The sequence below is a fragment of the Perissodus microlepis genome, chromosome 17 (assembly GCF_051167445.1).
Source record: "Perissodus microlepis isolate ML-2025 ecotype Zambia chromosome 17, ASM5116744v1, whole genome shotgun sequence".
NCBI classification, from domain to species: domain Eukaryota; kingdom Metazoa; phylum Chordata; class Actinopteri; order Cichliformes; family Cichlidae; genus Perissodus; species Perissodus microlepis.
In genome coordinates, this window is record NC_140477.1 from 26,237,373 (window position 1) to 26,259,714 (window position 22,342).

Here is a 22,342-nt window from a genome sequence, read left to right on the forward strand (position 1 = left end):
AATACATATAAATGTATAAAAATATAGGAACCCAGATCTCTATGACACCTAAAAATGTCCATATATCCAAGCAGAGATCAAATATAAAGATTTTATATGCTTTGAGCTGTTCTTGTTGTTAGTTTCCATGCTGTCAGATCCATTTTGAAAAAAATAATGGCCTGAATTAGTGAAAGTAATACAGCTAAAAAAGAATATGTAAATATATAAAACTCAAAGATTAACAGCAGGAAAAATGAAGCCATGCAGGGGCTGGAAATTACATATCAAAGGGGAGAAATATTTGAATTTGGTGTGAAATATGTAGATGGCTCAGCAGGAGTCTTTGGCGAAGGTTTGCTATGAAACATAAACATGTGCGCGCGTGTTAGTGATGTGTATATTATATGTATCACGTTAATACACATGCACAACAGAGACAATGTGGCTTGTAGTCTTCTGCTAGGCTGCACATCCACTAATTTGAGTCACTGACCTGATCTTCACAAGAATGTTAAAGTTATTGGTTCCTTTTGGAGCACGTTCCCACTGAGCATTCATGTATGTGCCAGAACAAGCTTGATCAATAAAGGTTCCACCTGACAATCCACAGGATCTAAATGATCCACCACCAAAGTTCCAGTGCCAGACACCACAGGACAGCACCAGTGATCTCATTCCATGCCATTCCTTCTTTTAATGTTACGATTGTGAGTAAAGATGGGGGTTTACCACATGCAAGAATAAAAAAAAAAACCAAAAACCCCCAAAAATATATAAAACCCTCCCAAAAAATAATAATAAAAAAAAAAAAAAATATATATATATATATATATATATATATATATATATATATATATACACACATATACACACACACACACACACACACACATATACATATACATATACATATATATATATATATATATATACATATATATATATATATATATATATATATATATGTATATGTATGTATGTATATGTATGTATACATATATATATACATATATATGTATACATACATATATATATATATACATATATATATATATATATATATATATATATATATATATATATATATATATTTTTTTTTTTTTTTTTTTTTTTTTTACTGTGCACAGTTTCAATTCTCACATTTAATTTTTTCTTGGTTCGCACCTTCCTTTTAGTATAGTAGTGAATCAGGCCTTGAGGCTGTTATCATACAATCTTCTAACTAATCTTATGTGCATACATTTCCAAATGAAACACTGGTAAAAGCTGGGCTAGAGGCTATATCATATCAGGGTTACATTCGTCCTTCAGAAATAGCCTAAGCAAAAGAAACATAACTCTGTATGTGGCTGCCCTGGAATAATACATAAACTCTCCTCAGCAGTGTGAAGCATCTTCTCAGCAACTGTGAGATCAGACAAAGCCAAAAATAACAAGCTTTTAAAATCTAAAAAAAGCTGCTGCCGAGTGCACATACATATCTTCAGAGGACAAATGCAGGTGTTTTGTTGCCCTCACTGATGACCTTGTTTACTGTATAACGTGTGCTTTAGATTGCTAAGATCTCTGGAGAAGTCAGCCAACTGGCTCATCAATGAAGAAGTCAATGTGAAGCACTTTGGGCTCCCTTAACAAAAAGTCTCTACATGCGCACAGTCAATTACTACATGGTCAACATCCACTATCGTCCAGCACGCCTGTAATCAATACACTGCGGTGTTGAGATCAATAGTGACAATCTGACTGCATTCTAAGGCGAGAATAGGAAGATTATGTCTAGTGGGCCAGCCAACAGAGTGAAAACACACTGCTCTTGATTCTTCAATCCCTGCTAGGATGCAATATAGCTGACTTCCTTTTCTGCTCTCAACAGCCTCAGGATGAGGGAATGAGTTGCAACATATGGGAAATCAGTCATGAGAGGTGCTTTTAGAAAAACAGTATAAAGGTGAATCTTGACCAGGGACACTAAATATCGCAGATAACCTACAGATAGTGAAGCTATTTTACTCACAGCTCAAGTGTCTGAAACGCACTTTATTCTTTTCTATTGAGTGTATTGTTTGTTTATTTATTCATGTTTATTTATTCACAAAGTGATTGACAGTAAGAGTCAGAATTCCTAATCATAAAAACTAAGGGAAAATCACTGGGGGTGGGCAAACAGTTCCCATTTATTGATAAAAACAATGTTGTCCTCCCTATGCCATCATTGCATAAAATAGAATTCCCAACGTGTCCTGCTGGCAGTCTTTATCTTTCAAGCTCAAGTCCTCTATCAGAGACCTGAGAGCTTGAAGGTTTTTGCTGTTCCCAGGACTGCACTCTTCTGGACAGAGATCTCGGATGTCATTCCTGGGTTCTGTCACTACCCTAAGTGCCCCATCTACCTTCTTATTGCCTTCTCAATCCATATCTTCTGTAGCTCTTCTCTAAGCCCTTGGTGTTTCTCTAGTTTATCATGTTCCTTTTTCCTGATTTTGCTATCACTGGGTATAGCTACGTCTATCACTACAGCTGTCTTCCTCTGCTTGTTCACCACTACTATGTCAGGTTGATTAAGCATCACCATTTTGTCTGTGTTTATCTGGAAATCCCACAGGATCTTAGCTTGCTCATTCTTAACCACCCCGTGGGGCATATCCTATTTTGATCTCAGGGCTTCCATACTCGGCAAAGATGTTCCTGTATACCAGTGGTTCCCAAACTTTTTTTTGCTAGGCCCCCCTTTGTTTTACAAGAAAAATGTTCCCTGTGATTTGGAGAGCCAGGCACGTACTCCCGACGCAGGGAAAACCAATTCTGCAGGGGAGACCTACGTTGGCATTTGTGCAGGTGAAGCCAAAGGGAAGATATGCGTCACCAAATTTTCTAGCCAACTTCTTGGAAGGAAGTTGGTTTGGAAACATATTTGGCGATGCTTCATCTCCTGCTTTGCATTTGTCTGGGAGCCCCGTCAAAAACTTGTCCACTATGCTAGCAGTGTCCAAGCATTCTTTTTTTTTTCTTTTCATACCGCACTCCTTCCTTCTGTTCTCAGGGTTTTGGACTTGAGGTGAAACCGTTTATCGGGAGCTTTCCTGTTTCTCTTGTCTTGATGTCAGTGGCTTCTGTCTCCTCCTTTGGACAGCTGATTATCCCAGCAGGTATCTGACGACCCTGCCGTGCCCGGATCTTGTTCTGCTGACTCCTCAGGACATTCCTGTCACTCTGCAGCTATTTGGTGGTTGCGGCTCTCCTACCAGCCTCTTCATGTTCCCATTTGCCTGTGGGATTCCAGGTTACATGTAGGGATCCTTAATGTCTGCAACCTTGTTGTAGTGCAGTCCCCTTAGTTCTGATGTTTGCTACATTCTGTAGTTGGTTATCATAGTCAGTGTTGTTAATGGTCTGGCTGAGGGGGTTCAGGCCTATGCAGAACAGAAACAGAAGCAGAACAAAAAGCAAGTCAGTCCCTATAGACGCTCATGTTAAAATGTTCAACATGACTCCAGATAAGTGCAAAAAGTGATTTTGTGCCCCCCCTTAGCTGGTACATCCTGCGGTTGTAGCTAGCTAACCAAGCTTGGTAGCATTAGCTGTTAGCTTAGCACTCCACCATCTGCCATTATGGTGACTTCTGTCTCCAAGAAATCAACATAGCAGCGACTACAATGCTAAAGCCAATGCTTCTAAAGACAGACCCTAAAAGCAATAAGTGATGTCACTGTGGCCACATTCATTCTTTATGTAGCCTACTCTGCAATAAAACACTCTGAGATACACCCCCTTTCTATGTTGTGTTATATTATTTAACCAGTCCAAGCTTTGGATCTGTTTTAAGTTGTTTTGGAGCAGAAAATGCAGAATTATTTTCTATCGTCACATCTCAACTGGCTCATTGAAAGTGTCTCATCTTTCCTGTTTAGCATCTCCTCCATTGAAATGAAGTGATACCGCAGTCAGGCAGCACATACACTGGCTCCATTTCTCCTCTCTCCTGAAGTAAGTGACAGCTGCAGATTTTTTGGACCATCCCTCCCTCCAGGATGCCTGACAGTCCTCTGTTGTCATGGCAACAGAGGCAGTGAGGCTAGCAGTTGTGACTGATATGCTGCTGAGGTGTTTCCCAATCTGACACCCTGGCTCCCTCTCCCAATCCTTTTGCCTCCCGTGTGTTGCTGTCTCCCTCTCCCCCCCTCTCTTTTCCTGTCTGATGTTCTTTCAGGTAGTTTGAGCTGATGAGTGCAGCCGATGTGTTTGTGTCCGTATCCATCTGCACAGGGGTGCCACAGTGCCCTACCCTGCTGGCTCATTGTGCTTGTTGACATTTCTCGAAATTGAGGATGTGACATGAAGTACGTGCGGTGAGAATGAAGCTTCAGTAGTGACCGAACTACTCAAAACTTGAGGCCGACCACCGCAAAAAAAAGAAAAAGGAAACACAAACGCACACAGGTGGTGTTGGAAGATGTAGGCATGCAGGGGAAACTATGCTTCTAAAGGTAAATCCATAAATTTGCTATTAACTTTGAAAATGTCAGAGCAAACCCAGCGTCGCCTCAAACCAGGTGAGGCAGAGATTGCTGCCTGCTGCTCTGGTAATCACAGCCAGGTGATTTCCTGGTCGTGGGGCCCCAATGTCTGTCTGTGTGTGTGCGATTGGAGCCAGTTGGCAGGGAGACACAGGGACAGATAAAGCGTCTCTTAAGTAAATTCATGAATAGGAGCTCTTCACCAGGGCTGAGGTGGGTGCTGCTGCTGCTTCAGCGTTGTTTGCATTCATGAATAAAAACCTGCTTGCTGCCATTCATACAAATACAATTAACTCTGTGCTTCTCATGTGCTAGACAGAAATAGATGAACACAGAAGCCTGCTCTCATACATAAACGCTGGCATTTATACAACCGCTGAAGGACCTTGTGAGCACCATCATCCGCATAATCTCCCTGCAATCCTAAGTGATTTTATTCTTCCATCTTTACATAATAGGAACCTACTTAAATTGTAATAAAAAAGCATCTAAAGATCTCATTGACACTTAAATGTTGTTGCTTTAATGTCTTTTTCAAGCCAGCAGATTGTACGTATGCATCCATATGCACAAGAGAGGAAATGAAATAGATGAGAGAGACACAAAAAAAGAGTCCTCAGCAGTAGGCTGTGTGTTAGAGAGTGTGTGTGTGTGTACGATTGTAAAAGTGTGTGTGTGTGTGTGCGTGTGTGGTCTCTTGGGCTACAGTGTGTGTGTGGGAGTGTTATTGAGAGATATTTTTAATTCTGTGTGTCAGCTCCTCTCATCTCCCTCAGCTAGAGACGTCGGAGGGAAGCAGAAAAACATTTCCAATGCAACTATCATTTAAATACACACACTCCTGCACACACACGCACACACACACACACACACATACACACTGGTGCAAACACATACAGTTTCAGAAGTCTTTCATATGGCACCAGTTGTGTTTTTGAAAGTTAAAAAAAAGCCTGCCAGATTGTCAGTGGGTTTTTTTCTGAATTTCCCCTCCAAGTGCTTGTGAGGGAATTTTTACATGAACAAGATTAAAACATGAATGTGATCCCGGATGGATACATCTCCTCGTGAATCCAAGTGAATGCTACAATCTCCCTGTCAAGCTACACACACACACACACAAAAAAACCCACTTCAATCTGATACTGAAGGTGTTAAAAGATTAAACAGACTAACTGTTCCTCGCCGCCCATAAAAAGAAATCAACAACTGCTGTGTAGAAAGACAAGTAAGGTTTTTCAGTTGTCCTGACACCTCCGAGGCCCGGTGACTAAATAATGCTTCACCATACGGCAGATGATGGCAATAATAATTCCCTGTGGAGCAGCCGTCAGCGGCCTAATGACTTTCTTCCATGCTATTGCTTTTAGGTGCATGTGAAACCGCAGCGGACTCCAAAGTAGGATTAAGGTCATCCTGGTGGAATACGCTGCAGGATTTCTCTCAAGTAGAAGGTAAATGGATTTTGCTCACACTCCTATTTTCAGTGAAGCTTGTGAAACAGCACAATTGTCTCAATCACACAGAGCACAGCAGGATGCATACTCACTTCATGTGACTCCCCCTCTCCCTTAGCAGGAAAGACATCCTGTTCTATTTGACTATCCAGACTTGTAACACAGTATCTGCATTCCAAAATCTGCATAAAATCCCCAATACTCGCCATGTATGAGGGCATTTTCTGCTGTTTGTTAATGCAGAAGCCCACTGTATCAGAGCTGAATGCTTAGGATGAATCCCAGAGAGGAGACATGGGAAAATACGAACAGAAACAACAGCTGACACAGGCATGTCACCAAGAGCTCGCTGTAGGTTCTCTCCTTTCAAACACGTTGACTTGTTGAGTGTTAAACCTGTTACCAAGTAATGATTTCTTCCTCCTAATACAAACAAAAACAAGAAGCAGATTAATAAATCATGCTATATTACTGTACAGTGTGTTCGCACCAAATACAAAGAAAAGTTTTCATGCAGCATTATTACAAAATCTATGCAAAGAGGCAAACTGACACAAATTTACCCATGGTGGCATCAGTAAGACATCAGACAAGTTAACTGTCATTTTCTGTGGACTACTGGAGCTGTATGGGTCAGAATCTCATGTATACAGACAGAACAACAAACAGAGACCGCTCGGAGGAAGGTGAAGTATGTTTCTGGAATCTGATTTCAGCTTTTCAGATTTGTCCCAGTGGCTCTTATGACTTAATATTTGCAGATTTACAACAGAAACCTAAGCAACTACTTTTGTTGCAGTGTAAGGAGAACTTTAAGGATGTTAATATAAACTAAACTAATGCTTTATTTGTATAGTACCACTTACAATACACAGTTACAAAGTGCTTCACAGTTTGAATAAAAACTACACACTGAAGGTAAGTATACATGTTCTAGCATGCAGACAAAAATTATGCGAGAAATATTATAGAAACCAACCTCCAATAGAAATGTTTTTTCATCAGTCGTTCAAAATAAATCACAAGCTCAGTCAGCCTGACTGGCTGTGGGAGGCTGTTCCAACATTTAGGAGCTACAAGTTCAAAAGTGTGGTCGCCTCTGATTTTAAAATTAATTTGTGGAAATCTTAACATGTAGAAATAACAGAAAATATTATGTCCTTATGTCCAGTCTTTTAGTCAGCTGGGGGGGGGTTTTAATACTTAAAAAGGAATAAAAGGCAAGATGCGGTGTCTTTGGCTCAGGTAGAGCAGGTCATCTACTAAGCACAAGGTTGGTGGTTTGATCCCCAGCTGTCAAAGTATCTTTGGCAAATGCTGAACCCCAAGTTGCTCAAAATGAATTCATTGGAGTGTGAATGTTAGATAGAAAACACTTAGAGAAAGAAGTGCTTGGGTGAGTAAGGCATGTTGTATAAAGTGCTTGAGTAGAAAAGCGCTATATAAGAACCAGGCCATTTACCATGTCATGACCTTGAAGGTCTTGAAGGGGACCTCAGGGCCACCCTATGAAATTTGATTTGAATTTAATTTTAGAGAAGAACACAAAGTCACACAGAGCTAAAGCAAATATTCTATTTATTTCTATAACTACAAACCACAAAACAAAACATATTTTCAGCGTACTTTTACTGTACAACATCAAACATCTCAGTTGAGGTTATTTCCTAAATGACCCAAACTGTTATGTGTTATGTTCAAACCCAGCTCTCATCAGCAGTGAAGATGTCCAACATGAAGCTGTGGTCAGTTTGGCATCAAAGTTGATGTTTTCTCCCAGAAAAAGTTTGATATCCAGGGTGAAGTCCAGTGGTGGTCTAAACTGATCTTCCACCAGTTCTGGAAGCTGTCCAGTGTCAGGTTGTTGTGTGCGGGCGAGGAAGAGATGACCCAAACGCTGGACTCACGGTGCAGGATAATGGTGTTTTATTGTAGGCTGGATGAACTGAACATGAACTGAAACGACTGACTGGATGACTGAACACACATGCGGAAAAGACAACATCAACATCAATGACACGACAATGAACTGATGGAAACTGAGGACTTAAATATACGCTGGATGATGAGTGATTAGAAACCGGTGAGTACACAGCTGAACTTAGTCTGACTAATGATACATGGAAATAACTGGAACACAATACACAGGCGATAGGCTGGCACAGAAAACAGGAAGTGAAAAACATGAACGTGGGAAATAAACCGAACATGACAAAACTGAAAACATTGGGTCAACGACCCAGGAACCCTGACATTCAGAGGTGCACGTGGAAAAGTTCTCCCCCAAAACTGCTCAGAATTAATAAAGCTGTAATGACTGCAATAGTAGTTCAAATTTTACAGTCCTGATCTTTACATGAGTTGAAAGTATTATTTGCTGTTACTGTTCAGAGAGTGCAGTTCAACAGTTTAATTATTTTTTTGGTTGAGGGAGTGGCGGGTGGACAGTCGGATCAATGCAGGAGCTGGAGAAACTCGCGTTGACCGTGATCTGGGGTCAACTTCACAATCAGCCTGACACATCAAATATTCAGCAGCGCCTTGGTGCCACTCTGAAACCACTCGCACTGGAGGAGAGAGAGTGAGGGACATAATCACAAATACTCATTATCACCAGGAGCTATGTGTTTCACACTTAACGCTGACACTTATCCCCAGCAGATTATAGCTCCATACATCAAATATTAAAGCGGCAGTGTGAATTATTGATTCCAATCAATGATTGCAGATCAGAGCTCTCAGCTGGCAGAGGAGGAACTAATGAGTGCGTGCTACACAGGCAGCTGAGTTGAACTGTGGAGCCTCGGATACACTGCTGCTGTACAGAGGTGCTGAGACATTTAACCTTTAATACATTTAACCTGTGCTGACACATTTTAGGCTTGCAACCACCAGATTTAATTTATGTACAATGTATTAGTGCATTTGTGGTCATCAGACTACAAGAGTTAGCTTAGAAGTCAGCCAGTCCTTGACTTATTTAAAATCAGTTTTTCTACAAAGACTGTATTTAAAAGATGGACATGGACGTCGTGATGTCATGCACTGCTTCTGGAACTCAATTTTGAGTCTTAATGTTTGCATTTTGGTTGGTGCTGTGTTGGTTTTTAGTCAGACGTGACCATATATGGACAAGAATGTGGGGACACCAGCTAAGACTAGCAAGCTTGTTCGTAATGGTGCAACACACAGACACACACATCTACCAAAATGAAAACAACCCACTGTTATCATTCAGGTCAAATGCCCATATGTACACTGACTACTCAGTTTTGCACTTAAAGTTTGAATAGTATCTTAAGACTTTCTGTAACTTATTTTTTCTTACTTTTATTTCTATTTTTTTTTTGTATTGTTTTTTTTTTTTCCATGCACAAGGTGAAATTCCTTGTTTGTTTACAGAAACTTGGCCAGATAAAGATGATTCTTATTCTGATATTGTTCTTCAGACAATCACATTAACCCTTTAAAGCCGGTCGGAGCGGGCACGCTCTGTTTTGCATAACTATTTTTAAATCCCGGTAGCACTGCAACCACGTAAGCTAGCGCAATAATTTTTTTTGCATATGAAACCAGAGGAGTTGTACTTACATCTTGTGCCATCAGCTTGATCTAGGTCACAGTTTCCTTCCACATATAGCTTTGCAAAAACTGCATAAAAAGCACTTGCAGCAACAAAAACATAATATTCCAGAAACACGCTTTGCGGATCCGATCAGCTGTTTGTAACACTTCCTATGTCCATCAGCACGAACTATCACATGTCCGTCATGTCCTGCCTGAAACCGGAAGTGACGTCATTTTGTGGAAATGTAGGGTGTTTTTTTACCATCAGGGCCTTATGAGCCTATACTGGTGTTTTTAAAAGTTATGTTTGACTTTATAAGTTTCTGTGTCATTTCTGGGATGCTTAGGACTCATATTGCACTGCTGGAAATAGTTTATTTTGATGCATATGCTGTTTTTTTGCAAATTTGCATTATAATATTTATTTTCGTTTTTCCTGCAGTATATAAAAATTGGTGTATTTCAAAAATAAAACTATGAAGACACTTAAAATAAATTTCCTGTGGTGGGAAACTATTTTGTGCAACTTTTTTGTATTTACAGTTTTGAGGGATAAGCCTCTTAAATTTCTCTAACTAGAAATATATGTTAAAAAAAACAAAAACGATTTTAATTTTTTTTGTAGTTTATTGCACTTTTCTGCAATTTATGTAGTTACTATGCACTTAATGCATACATATCATTAAAATCTGGGCTATAATGGTGATGTATAGCAACGTGAAATGCTCCCAAAAATGGCACTACAGCATGTAAAAATATAACATAAGCTCTGGCAGACTTGGTTCTATGGTAGGTCTTAAAGGGTTAAAAACATTCCAACAAAACAAACATGCTCATGAGAACCAGTTTAGGTCAAGCAACAAACAATTTTTCACTTGTAACTGAAATGACTTTCCACTTCATTTTAATATGTGAGTCTGCAAGGACTCACTCACTTTGGCAGCCGGTGTCGACTAAAGTGGCTACTAAAGGAACTGCAGATCTATTTTAGCTTTTCATGCTGGCTGTATTTATGTTTTCTCACTCTGTTTTACAAAACGCTACATAAAAATATTTAATTTAAAACCTCTTGCAAAGACAAAATTATGTCCTCACCTCTAATGATCTTTCTTATGAAGGTTTTATGGCTACATATTCCCATATTCAAAACGTATCAGCTCTGCAGTTCTCAAACAGTTTAGCTAATGTGAGCACAACGTCTTCACAGAAAAGCAGCTTCACTCAAGTCTATCGCACTGGAGCTAACAGAGCCATTTCCATGCCCAAATACTGCATCATGTCCTTTTGCCTGTTCTCTGAACGGACACACACACACTTACAACCTCACAGGTAGAGCAGCTGCGAGCACCACATCTAATTACGTTATTGACACTGGGCAAGAAACACAAGTGGAAGCGTGCCTCAGCTGAGTGTAAAATACACAGAGGACGAGGCTGCTCCATCATATTAAATGACATAACTGGTTTACATCACCGCTGCTTTTCTGTGTGCGGGGAACAAAACTGACAGATTAGCACAGCGAATCCTTGCAATCCATAAATCAGTTTGTTTGTGCACGAGAATTGTTAATGCAGCGTGTTGTTTGCCAGCCTTAGTTGTGTCTGAGCATCTCTAAAGCCCCGGGGTCGGTGCTACAACTGATGATTAGCATTTACATAATGAGCTAAATGTTAGCTGCTGCCTTAAACTGCTACTTCTTAGCTGTGGGGGGCAATCTGACCTCCACAAGATTGAATACAAAGGCTCCAGAAGCCTTTGTATTCAATCTGGATGTCCTTAGGGAAGCATTTTTTGACAGTAATGTATCTAAATATATACCATGTTTATTTTATTGTTAGCAAATTTCAGGGAGAGACCAAGACCATCAAAGAAATTCTAACAACTAAAGCCTGATGATCTCAGTGCTTTGTGTCACAGGGGAATACAAAATATAAAAAATACATTAAAGCGCTACTTATTGCTCTGGTTCCCTTTATTTCAGTGACCACACACTGAAGCGTATTTAAGTTAGTCTCACATGTACAATCTTGTTGCCCCAGATACTTTAATAGAGTATGAATGTTGATTACTCTGCTCATATTCCCCAAATTGGTGTTTGACTGTCTGAGTAGAGCTTTATAAAGAACTAAAGCTATCAGCTCAGAGCCATATAGACAGATTTGGGAGGTCAGTGCACACATTTGTCATTTTGGTGTTTTTGTGAGGTTTGTTGACCACAACAACAAAAAATATTGAACATAGCCACTCTCATCCAGTAGATCACAACCGATAAAGGAAGTGTTTCTTGTGCAACGGTGCTTTTTTTAGAATAACCCAAATTTCAATGAGAATATAAGTTTTATCTAAAATTTCTGGTGGTTAAATTCCTACCTAGACTAAACATATGTCAAATATATGTCATAATTTTATATTTGTTTTTTTAATACACATTTTTTTCACAAGGTAACAGTAAAATTGCTAAAACGGGGGAAAAGTATTATTTGAAGGCCTCCAATGACAAGAATTATCAAAAATTTGAGATTAACTCAAATTGATATATCTAGAGTTAATCTTCAGAATTATCATTCAATGTGCTTGAAAGTCCTTAAAAGACCAGTAGGTGAACCTATTGTTTTGAGGTTTTGTCATCCAGTCGCTAACTGGTGTGTGGGTGAGGTTTAAAGGCCACTGACTAAATCCTTAGTGCTCAAACAGGTGGTCAGAAAAAGGACATTTTTATAGATAGCTCTATTTTCTGTTGCCTACATTGTAGAGGGTGACATTGCCTCTAAACAGGAAAATGAGTAGGGAAGAGGTTAAAGTCGGATTCAGCAGGTGGGGGACACTTAAATCACATGTAATGGTTCAGTGTGGGAATATTTTCTATTGAGAGCTCAGCAGATTTTCACACATGGTGTGATCAGCTGACCTGCTGCTCTCTGTGGATGTACACAACTGAATTCAACCAGATGTCAGCAGATGTTTCATGAGTTTTCCTGGCTGATTTCCATCCTTTACATTGGCAGTACACTGTTTATGGTGTCTTCATACTAGACAGTATACAGCTGGTAAGAAGGTGGAATTCAGTGAATGTAACTTGATGTAACCCTCTGAACCAAACCATGAGCACCACAGCCACTGTGTACCAGTCACACACTGTTTTTTATTTTAAATCCGTCACAGTACAGCAAACTAACCCGTTTATCCTGCAGTAACTGGCAGAGTATTTTCATGCAACCTTTAAATAACACCGTTAGTCTGCCTCAGTTTCTTTTGCAGCAGGTTTCACAATATAAAAAAAAAACCATATCACATGTCACATGTGCAGACCCAGTGTATCAAATACAACTGAGCATTTAAATATCACCTCTCTTCTTCCTGTCCTGTCTTTCTTATCTTTCTCCATCTCTGAGTGAAGTTAGCTCTCTTTCACTTCTCTCCCTGTGAAATACAGCAGCTGGGCCTTTTGTTAGCAATACACTGTGAGACAAACTCCACATAAACAGTTTGTGTGTTTTCTGATGTTTGTTGAGCTGATAGAAACACTGCATTGAAAATTACCGGCAACTTAAAAAATATTACTCCATCTATGCCTGCTCATCTTCTGTAGGGCTAGCTAGATGCTAAAGTATCACATCCGCAACCCCTGACTTCGGCACTCTATTTATGCGACTGCTGATGATTAATATTCAAACAGGACGGTCTTTAATGTGTTACTCTTTGGGCTCAAAACGGCTTGATGTTTGAAGGTCCACAGTGACGTGACATAATGGTTCCCATTAAATGCCTTAAACCAAAAGTAACAAGCCTGTTTTGAAAATGTAAGATTACAAAGTACAGATATTTGTTTAACAGAAAAAATAAATAAATCCTATGATAGATGGACCATTAAAGTTCATTCTTTGTTCAGCATCTGTGTACAGGCAAATATCAGGAATAGACATTTAATTCAGTTAATTTCAATTCAGGTCAATTCAATTTTATTTATACTACATCATCATCATCGTCATTGATTTCCTTGTTTCCATCACATGTATCTTTTGGTATTACTGTGTGGACATTATCTTGTGCAGGAGTAGTGCTAAGTCCGATTTAAACATCACATGTCTAATCATCATTCATATCATTATGAAGTTGCACCTCAGCCAGACACTTTCAGTAGCCATCAGCATGCTCCTGTATATATGCTTTTGATCCCGTGTGTATTAGAGAAAAATCGAAATAAAAATTCAAACATCCATTCTCTTCCACTTATCCTTGTCAGGGTCGCAGGGGGCCTGGAGCCTATCCCAACTACCATTGGGCAAGAGGTAGGGTACACCCTGGACACATATAGACAGACAACCATGGGCCACTCACACATATGGGTTATTTAGAATTACCAATTAACCTAACCCCATTAATTGCATGTCTTTAGACTGTGGGAGGAAGCCAGATTACCTGGAGAGAACCCATCCAAACACGGGGAGAACATACAAACTCCACACAGAGAGGCCCGGCCAGGTGGTGAAATCGAGGTCAGGACCTCTGTGCTGTGAGCAACAGTGCTAATCACCATGCCCTAAATTCAAACAGGTTTGCCTAATCTTGTTTTTTAAAATAACAAAAGATGCATATTTACAATAATTCTATCCATCCGTGCATCCATCAACACCCAGAGCACAGAAACCAAGGCCTCCCTCTCTCAGCCATATCCTCCAGCTCATCTGGGGAGACACCAAGGTGTTTCCAAGTCAGCTGAGAAAGCTAATCTCTCCAGTGTGTTCTAGATCTTTCCCAAGTCCTTATAGCTATATTAATAGCTATATTAATGTACTCCATGACAGATCCTGCAAATGTAATCAGTGTTTGATATCAATCTGTGTTAGTCCAAAAGCAAATGAGCATTTTAAAAATTGTTGAAACTATTCCTATAAAACTCTCCAATTGCTGGAAAACATAAAAGATGCAATCACTTGTCGTCATTTTTTTATATATCCTGTCGCTCCATAAACACATAAACAATCTCTGCCTCCCTTCTCCTTCAAAACATAGCCTCTTCCTCCTTTCTATAACAATCCGTCTACTCAAACACAGACAGCTTGCCTAACCGCCTTGAATACACATTCAGATCTGCTTGTCACTTCACATCTTCCTCGTCTTTGTCTTTCCTTCTCCTCTCTCAACTTCTATCTGTCTAGCACGCTTTCTCATAATCTCTCTGTCCATCTCATCCCCTACTTTTTTGGGAGAATGCTAGTCAGTAGAGATTTTCTTGCTTTTATTTCTACAGCTGAAGAACCAAGGGAAGACCGCAAGCAAAAGGAGGCGGGGGTGCTCTAAATCTAAAGAGTCGGGGCTCTAAATGTAAACAGTACAACACAGAGCAGCTTAGGAGGGCTATAAATAGAGCAATGAAGCAAGAGAGAGAGCAAGCAAGAGTGAGATAGAGCGAGAAAGCTTTGCTTACGGAATAAAAATTGCTCCCGACAGTCAGGGATTAGTGCTTCCCTGGAGGATTTTGACTCCGAAAGCCCAATCTGGGGCGATTGGGAAGAGCACCAGCCTCAGTCATCTTAATTCAGTTAAACCCTACCCAACACAGATAGAAACATAGATCTATCTATGTTTGTACGCAAATGCATTCATGAAGACATATTGTAAATACGAATACGCACACTGTAGCAAAACAGCAAAGAAAGGGAGTGTTGTTTTGTTTTTTGTTTTTAAAAAGGACAATGTATATATTTTAAGTAAAAGGCAGAAAAGGTTCAACCAGTACAGTGAGAGAAGATTACTCAGCACCCGACCCTGTAATCAACCGCTGACATGCTTGGAGAGCAGTGTATTTCAAAAGATGCCTGAAATGTTTGTAAAGTCTTAAATGTTATACAGTACACCAAATGCACTCGAGAGAAATTAGGGTCTTTAGTATACCAAGAGTCGAATTTCTGCAAAAGAACACTCGAAAACAGCATTTTGGGAGATAAAAATTAGAGAAGAAGAAAATAGTTCCAACATTTGTAAACTTAGTCTATGTTAAAATTCCTGACTACCTGTGGTATTTACTTCATTTATGTGATAGTCTGATTTATTGAGTCTGGCCTCTAACATCTGACTGTGGATCTTTTTAAACATCATCAGGTCAGACCACAACCATGTTCTGAGACTTGGTCAATAAACAACACCCTACAAGTGTTTTGGGGGGTTTTTTTGTTTTGTTTTGTTGTTTAAGGCACAGAGACCTCACCCAAGGAACTGGTACGAGTGCGGCGGTTGACTGTGTCTTCGCTGGCCTCACCCTGGGAACTGGAATGGGTACTGGAGCAGACCGGGTACCAGTCACTCCTACCCGAGGAATAGGTACAGATGCAGAAGTTGGCTGGGTCACAGTCGGAACAGGTACGTGTGCAGGAACCAACGGAGCTTTAGCTGCCCTGGCAACAGGGACAGGGATGGGCTGACCCCTAGCCACCCTGGAAGCAGGAACAGGCATAGGAGAAGGCTCAGGGGTAACTTGAGAATGAACTTAAGTGGAGCAGGTGGTGATAAGTGGACAGTCTTGGAGAGGACAGAATGTGGTGCAAAAACAGTTTCGGAAGTCTTTGCTTAGAAGTACTAAAAACAGTTCCAGTGGGTGAAGGCAGTGCAAAGTAAGGTGTCTTTGGAAAGACTTTCACAGCAGTACAATAAACAATCTCTGAGGGGGCTAGTTTATTGTTTGAAACTGACCGAGCTGACTGAAAAACACAATCAGAATGAGGTTTGTGATAAGCAGTCACAGTGTTACCTGGTTGAAATTCCCTAAATTCCTTGATGTGGTTGATCAAAAGTAAACATACACTTAAAACTGTCTGTCTCAGAAACAAATCACAGCACTTACTCTCTTGGAGAAAAATGGACAGGCTTACAATAATCATGTTTGGAAACAGAGGACTTTAACTCATTGCTAGTTAACTTGACAGCAGAATAGAAAACTTGGACCCCTCCTCTAGGGAACAGAAATGTCCAAATCATTACCAGAATTTGCAGATTTACAGATTTCAGAAACAAGCAGCATACTGCTGGACTTGTGAGTGGAGTCTTTAAAGAGGCCACCTGAGAGTAGGTTATGGTTTTAGAACAAGTCGGCACCGAAACACTAAACATCTCCTTTATATTAGCTAGTTCAAGAATAAGTTTACTTGCATTATTAGGCCGTTCAGCAATATTGCATATTTCAGGAACAGAAATTGAAGATGATTAATCAAACAGCTCAGAAACAAAAGATTTACTAACATTGAAACTAAAGATTCATTTGGAATGACGATGGGTCGTTAAACACCTTTCATAAACACTGGCAGACACTACAACAGAAGAGTCACTAGAAATAATGTCTTTGGAAACGGAGCACTCAGGCTCAGGGAAGAGTCTAGGAAAAGTTACGGGATTACTCACCACAGAGGTGGAGAGCTTGTGTAACTGTACATGGACAGGGCGAAGGACTGAAGCAGAGTGAGGTCTCACATGTCCTGTGCATCAGTATCTTCAGACACTTCACCTTTGTTGACATGTCTGGATCTAGAGGGGTTTTTTTCCTCTTTCCTTTCACGATGTCACAATCTTCTGTCATGATATGATGCTGTGTGGAGCAGGCAGACTGGGCCCAAATGAAGGACTCAGGCTGGACTGAATTTAACAATAGCTTTATTACTGAAGAAACTGCCAAGGACACATGTATTCAAACACTGAAGGCTTTGATCAAACAGGACACAAGAAGGAGATCGCGACACTGGGCGGAGGGAGACACAAACAATATGGAATCAGAGCAGAGAGGAAACACCCAGGGAACACGGCTGTACATAATCTAACTGACAAGACAGGGAAAGCAAAGCTGAACATGATGCACACTGACTAAATACAGGGTACAGAGAGAAGAGACAGAGACAAGACTAGGAAGACACAGAACGAGGGCGCAAAAGCGAGGGACAGAGAGGGCGAGAGAAACCAGACAGACAGACCACTGGGCAGACAGGCAGGCAGAGCTGAAGGACAGAGACATCAAGCTAGAGCGAGGGACGGAGAGAGAGAGGGTGAAACTGACTTCACAAAGACACATCAATAACTAACACAGGAAACTAGACACAAGAGTATGGGGAACACTGAGGGAGGAATTACTCAATACAAGGAATAACAACAAGACTAAATCTACCAAAGGAATGAATCAAACTATATAAACATTAACCAACCGCAGAATTCATAATAAACGAAACTAGGACATCTACTAACTCAAAACACTGGGTCACAGGCCCAGGTACCATGACAGATGCGCAGACCAGATAGACTGTGGCTGACACTGTGGCAACTTCAAGCTACAACAGGAAAAATAACCACTGGTGATGGGAAGTGGGTGGGAACCGAGATAGATTTCTCTCAACTTAGAGAGGAGCAACTGAAGCAGCTACCAATAGATTCTCTCCTGTGGGAATATGTTTTATATGTGCAAGTTGTTAACATATACCTTAGTAGAACTACACTGTTTTTGGAATTTTAACTCGGTAAACCACAAACCACAATCAAGATGTGATTTGAGCACCAATTTCGAGTTTTAACTCAAGGGGTTTAAGAAAAATTTGTAGCTTAGGCATTACAGCCATTTTTATAAATAGTTCCCATTTTCAGACCTCAGTTACGTCAACTAGTCCTCTATTACTCCATGACATATTAAGGGGACAAATATCCATGTTGAACATGTATTTGGTAACCTTTTTCTAGAACTCTCAGTATGAGATTCAGAGAAGTCTGGATGAAAGTTAAGAATGCCCTCCTTAGGCTGAAACACCAAAACAAGCCTATTAGAGTGACTCCATAGTGTAGCGATATCTGCTTTGCCAGTTGTCGCCTCTTCTTTTCACAGCAACAAATTTCACAGCAACAAAGTAGCCTGGTATAGGGAAATTATAAGGCTCCTTTTGCTACAACGCATGGACACCCATTTATATTCACAGCAAGCTCAAATTCACCAAGAGAGGATGAGAAGTTGGATGACATAATTGGCAGCATTTAAGGAACAGTTTGGTGTCTTTCAACAGGCTCAATATTAATAGCACATTAATAGTGTCCAGCAGCCAGACACATTCCAGTCATTATTTGTCATCGTATCTGGAGATAATATCAGTAAATCCATGTAAAACGGACTTTGTTCATTCTGTGCAGATGAAGGAGGTGCATTTTTAATTTACATAAAGTCCCTTGGTAATACTAACCCCAAGCAAATAATGCTTTAAATGTCTCCATGGATAGATGTGCTGAAGGATTTTATAAGAAAATACAGGTCACGACAGCTTGAAAAACCTCCCAGATTCAACCTGATCTCATTGAAATACATGAAATGTACTGTATGGTGATCTTAAGAGGTCAAGATCAACCTCACAAAACACAACAGAAGTGTTTCTGGGGACACAATAACATGATACACCAGTAGTGGAAATGACAGAAACCAAATAATGCTAAGGATGATTGGTATAGTACTATAGCTACATGTTTGCTATTAACCAAACCATTTACTGTTAGCTTGTCACTTCTGCAGCTTTTCCGTTTAGTTTAGTTCAGTTCAGTTAAATTTTATTTATATTAGTAACAAATTTCCCTCGAGGTACTTTATATTGTAAGGTAAAGACCCTACAATAATACAGAGAAAACCCCAACAATCAGATGACCCACTATTAGCAAGCTATTTGGTGACAATAGGAGGGGAAAACTTCCTTTTAACAGGAATAAACCTCCGGCAGAACCAGGCTCAGGGAGGGGCAGCCATCTGCTGCGACTGGTTGGGGGTTGAGTAAAGGAAGACAAGACAAAGACATAGTGTGGAAGAGAGGACGAGATTAATAATAACTAATGATTAAATGCACAGTGGTGTATAAACACATAGTGGGTGAACAAAGGTGAGTCAATGCATCATGGGCAGCCCCGCAGCAGTCTAGGCCTCTTGCACCATAACTAAGGTAGGATTCAAGGCCACTGTACCACCTCTAAGTTTCATCAAAAAGGAACATTTGAAGCCTCATCCAGAAAGCAGAGACTGTGTCTGTCTCCTGAATTATTGTGTGTTATCTGGCTTCAAGGATAGATAAAGTTGGGTATCGTCTGCATAGTAGTGAAAATGTATGCCTTCTAATGATGCTGCCCAAGGGAAGCATCTAGGAGAACAATCACAGAGATGATTCCACTGTCAGAGGCCACCACAAGAAGATCATTTGTAACCTTCACTTACAGTGTTACTGTTGTTAAACTGTGATGAGTTCTGAAACCTGACTAAAATTCTTCAGATAAACCGTTCCTCTGCAGCCAATCACTTAGCTGTTTTATAACGACTCTTTTAAGAATTTTTGAGATAAATGGAAGGTTGGAGTTTGGCCTATAATTAGCAAAGACAGCTGGTTTTCAAAGTAATGGTTTAACTACTGCCAGTTTGAAGGCCTGTGGTACATTGCCAATTTACAGAAATAGGAGGATCATATTTAAGACTGAAGCATTACTTTATGGTAGAACCATCTGACAGTTCCTCACTGTCAGATGGTTCTTGCTGTTAGTGTCTCCCCAAAAACGCTCCTGTTTTCTTTTGTGATGATTTTCTTTTCTTTCTTTTTTTTCTTTTTTAACATAGGTGAAACCAGTACAGGATGTGGCTTTAAGTGATCATGACTAAAATCTAAAAACTGCATCACAGTAGTGTGTGTGTTGTGAGCTCCGATGGGTAAATTCAGCTTCTGTCTGGGTTCAGGTTTCAAACAGATGAAAGCAAGCATAACACATACATACACTGCATTGATTAAGTGCTGACCAGGTAGTGTGGGTGGGTTTACAACGGCTTGTTTGTTGAAAACAGACGATGGAGAACTGGAGACTAAACCATGTAGTCAATGTCCTGTAAATCCAAAACAGCTCAGACATTAAAAGGTGTAAAACCCTCCAGAAATATTTCTGAATCATGCCCAAAACCTTGAAAGCAGTTAATGTTAGTACTTTGCTGCTCAACATTGCTTCAGGCTTCCTTCTGCTAAGCCTTAGCAGACAATATGAGCTATATGTGGAGTACCTTAGCTGCTAAGGTACTCCACATATAGCTCATATAGTTCTCACAGCAACACATTAGCAGCAACTCTACCACGGTCCAAATAGTAAACAAAATATCTGTGTGCATGTGTTTTTTTATTTCTATCTCTAAAAGGGACCATTTTAGTCATGTGAATCGGAAACTGTCGGGAATGTGGTTGGAGTGAGTAAATATCTGGAAATATCAACACTAAAAAGTGAAAAGGGTGACATTTTAGCTGAACAATAGACATGTTTGTAAAGTGAAGACATTGTTGGGAAGCAAGGGTGTGTTCGTAAAGTTACAGCTTTAACTTGATGGGAATGTTCCATCTTGAATGACTGTACACTGGCTGTACTGTGTTTCTTTACTGTGATACAGTTGAATAGAAGTTCCTGAAATAGAAGCCTTGCAGGCTGTAGGAAACATAGCACAGATATTTTTACAGCAACTTGTAACAAAGATCATTAACTCACTTGTGCATGAAAAATATCATTTACAAAGTGGTTTTAGGTTAAGAAGAAATTCTCAATTACATGGCATTAATATGGCAATATTTATGTCTTTAGATATAGGATGAACGGCAGTATGAAAGATATTTGGCTCAAAGCGATATATCATCTGTGCTGCAGTAGGCTATAAAATATAATAGTCTATGAGCTGTTTTATTGTTGCTTCTTTAAAACTAGTAGTTATTTTTGGCTTTTACCCTTTATTCATATAATGGTAACAGATCATAAGGTTAACCTGTTCAGCCAGTTAACAGTGCCCTAGTAGAGTTTAGTTGATAAACCTTTTTTCTCTAAGGACTGATAACATTGGCTTACATTACCAAATGTGAGAGCTTCTTTTTAATAGCAATATAGGATGTTAGCTGCTTTTAAAAGGGAAGAGATCCTGTGGGCTGTGGAGAAAAGTTCTAATCAGGGGTGTCGTGTGTGCCTCCATGCATGCTGCAGATCCCAACAAAAGGTGGTTGGCAGTTGGTGGTGGGTTTTGGAGGGGAAAATTAATATGAAAGAAATCTCTAAATTCTTAAACTTGGTCTTGGCTCCACTCCTCTGGTCTCAAAATGTTCAGTTTTTAAATTCTTCAAAGCTTGAAAAACTTTGATGTTCAAACCCAGTTCTAACAATGTTGGGATGTAAATAAAAAGGAGATGCAATGATGTGCAAATTTTTCAGTCACAATAGAATATATAAAACTTCATGCTTTAAAACCTGTGAATACCTTTCAGCACTGATGGTGCCTTTTCAAATGTGCAAACTGCTAAAGAACCTAAAGAGGCGCAAATGCACCCCCATACCATCAGAAATGTATGCTTTTGAACTGCATACTAATATGGTACTTCTCCTCCCAAGTCCAGAGAACACAGTTTCCATGTTTTCCAAAAAGAATTTCGAATATCAATCCAGCTGATCACAGAGAAGTTTTTCACTTTGCCTCAGTCCATTTTAAATGCACTTTGGCCCAGAGAAGATGGCAGAGTTTCTGGATAATACTCACATATGGCTTCTTCAATGCATGACAGAACTTTGACCTGTATTTGTGGATTAAACAGCAAACTGTTTTCACAGGAAATTATTTCGGGAAGTCTTCCTGAGCCCATGCAGTTTCCATGACAGAATCTGGTCTGTTTTAATGCAGGGCTGCCCGAGAGCCCGAAAAGACATCTAATATTGATTCTTAGCCTTGTCACTTGTACACACAGATTTTTCCTCAGATTCTCTGAATTTGTTGGTGTTATGTTCTATTGATTAGGAAATGCTCAAAGTTTTCACAATCTT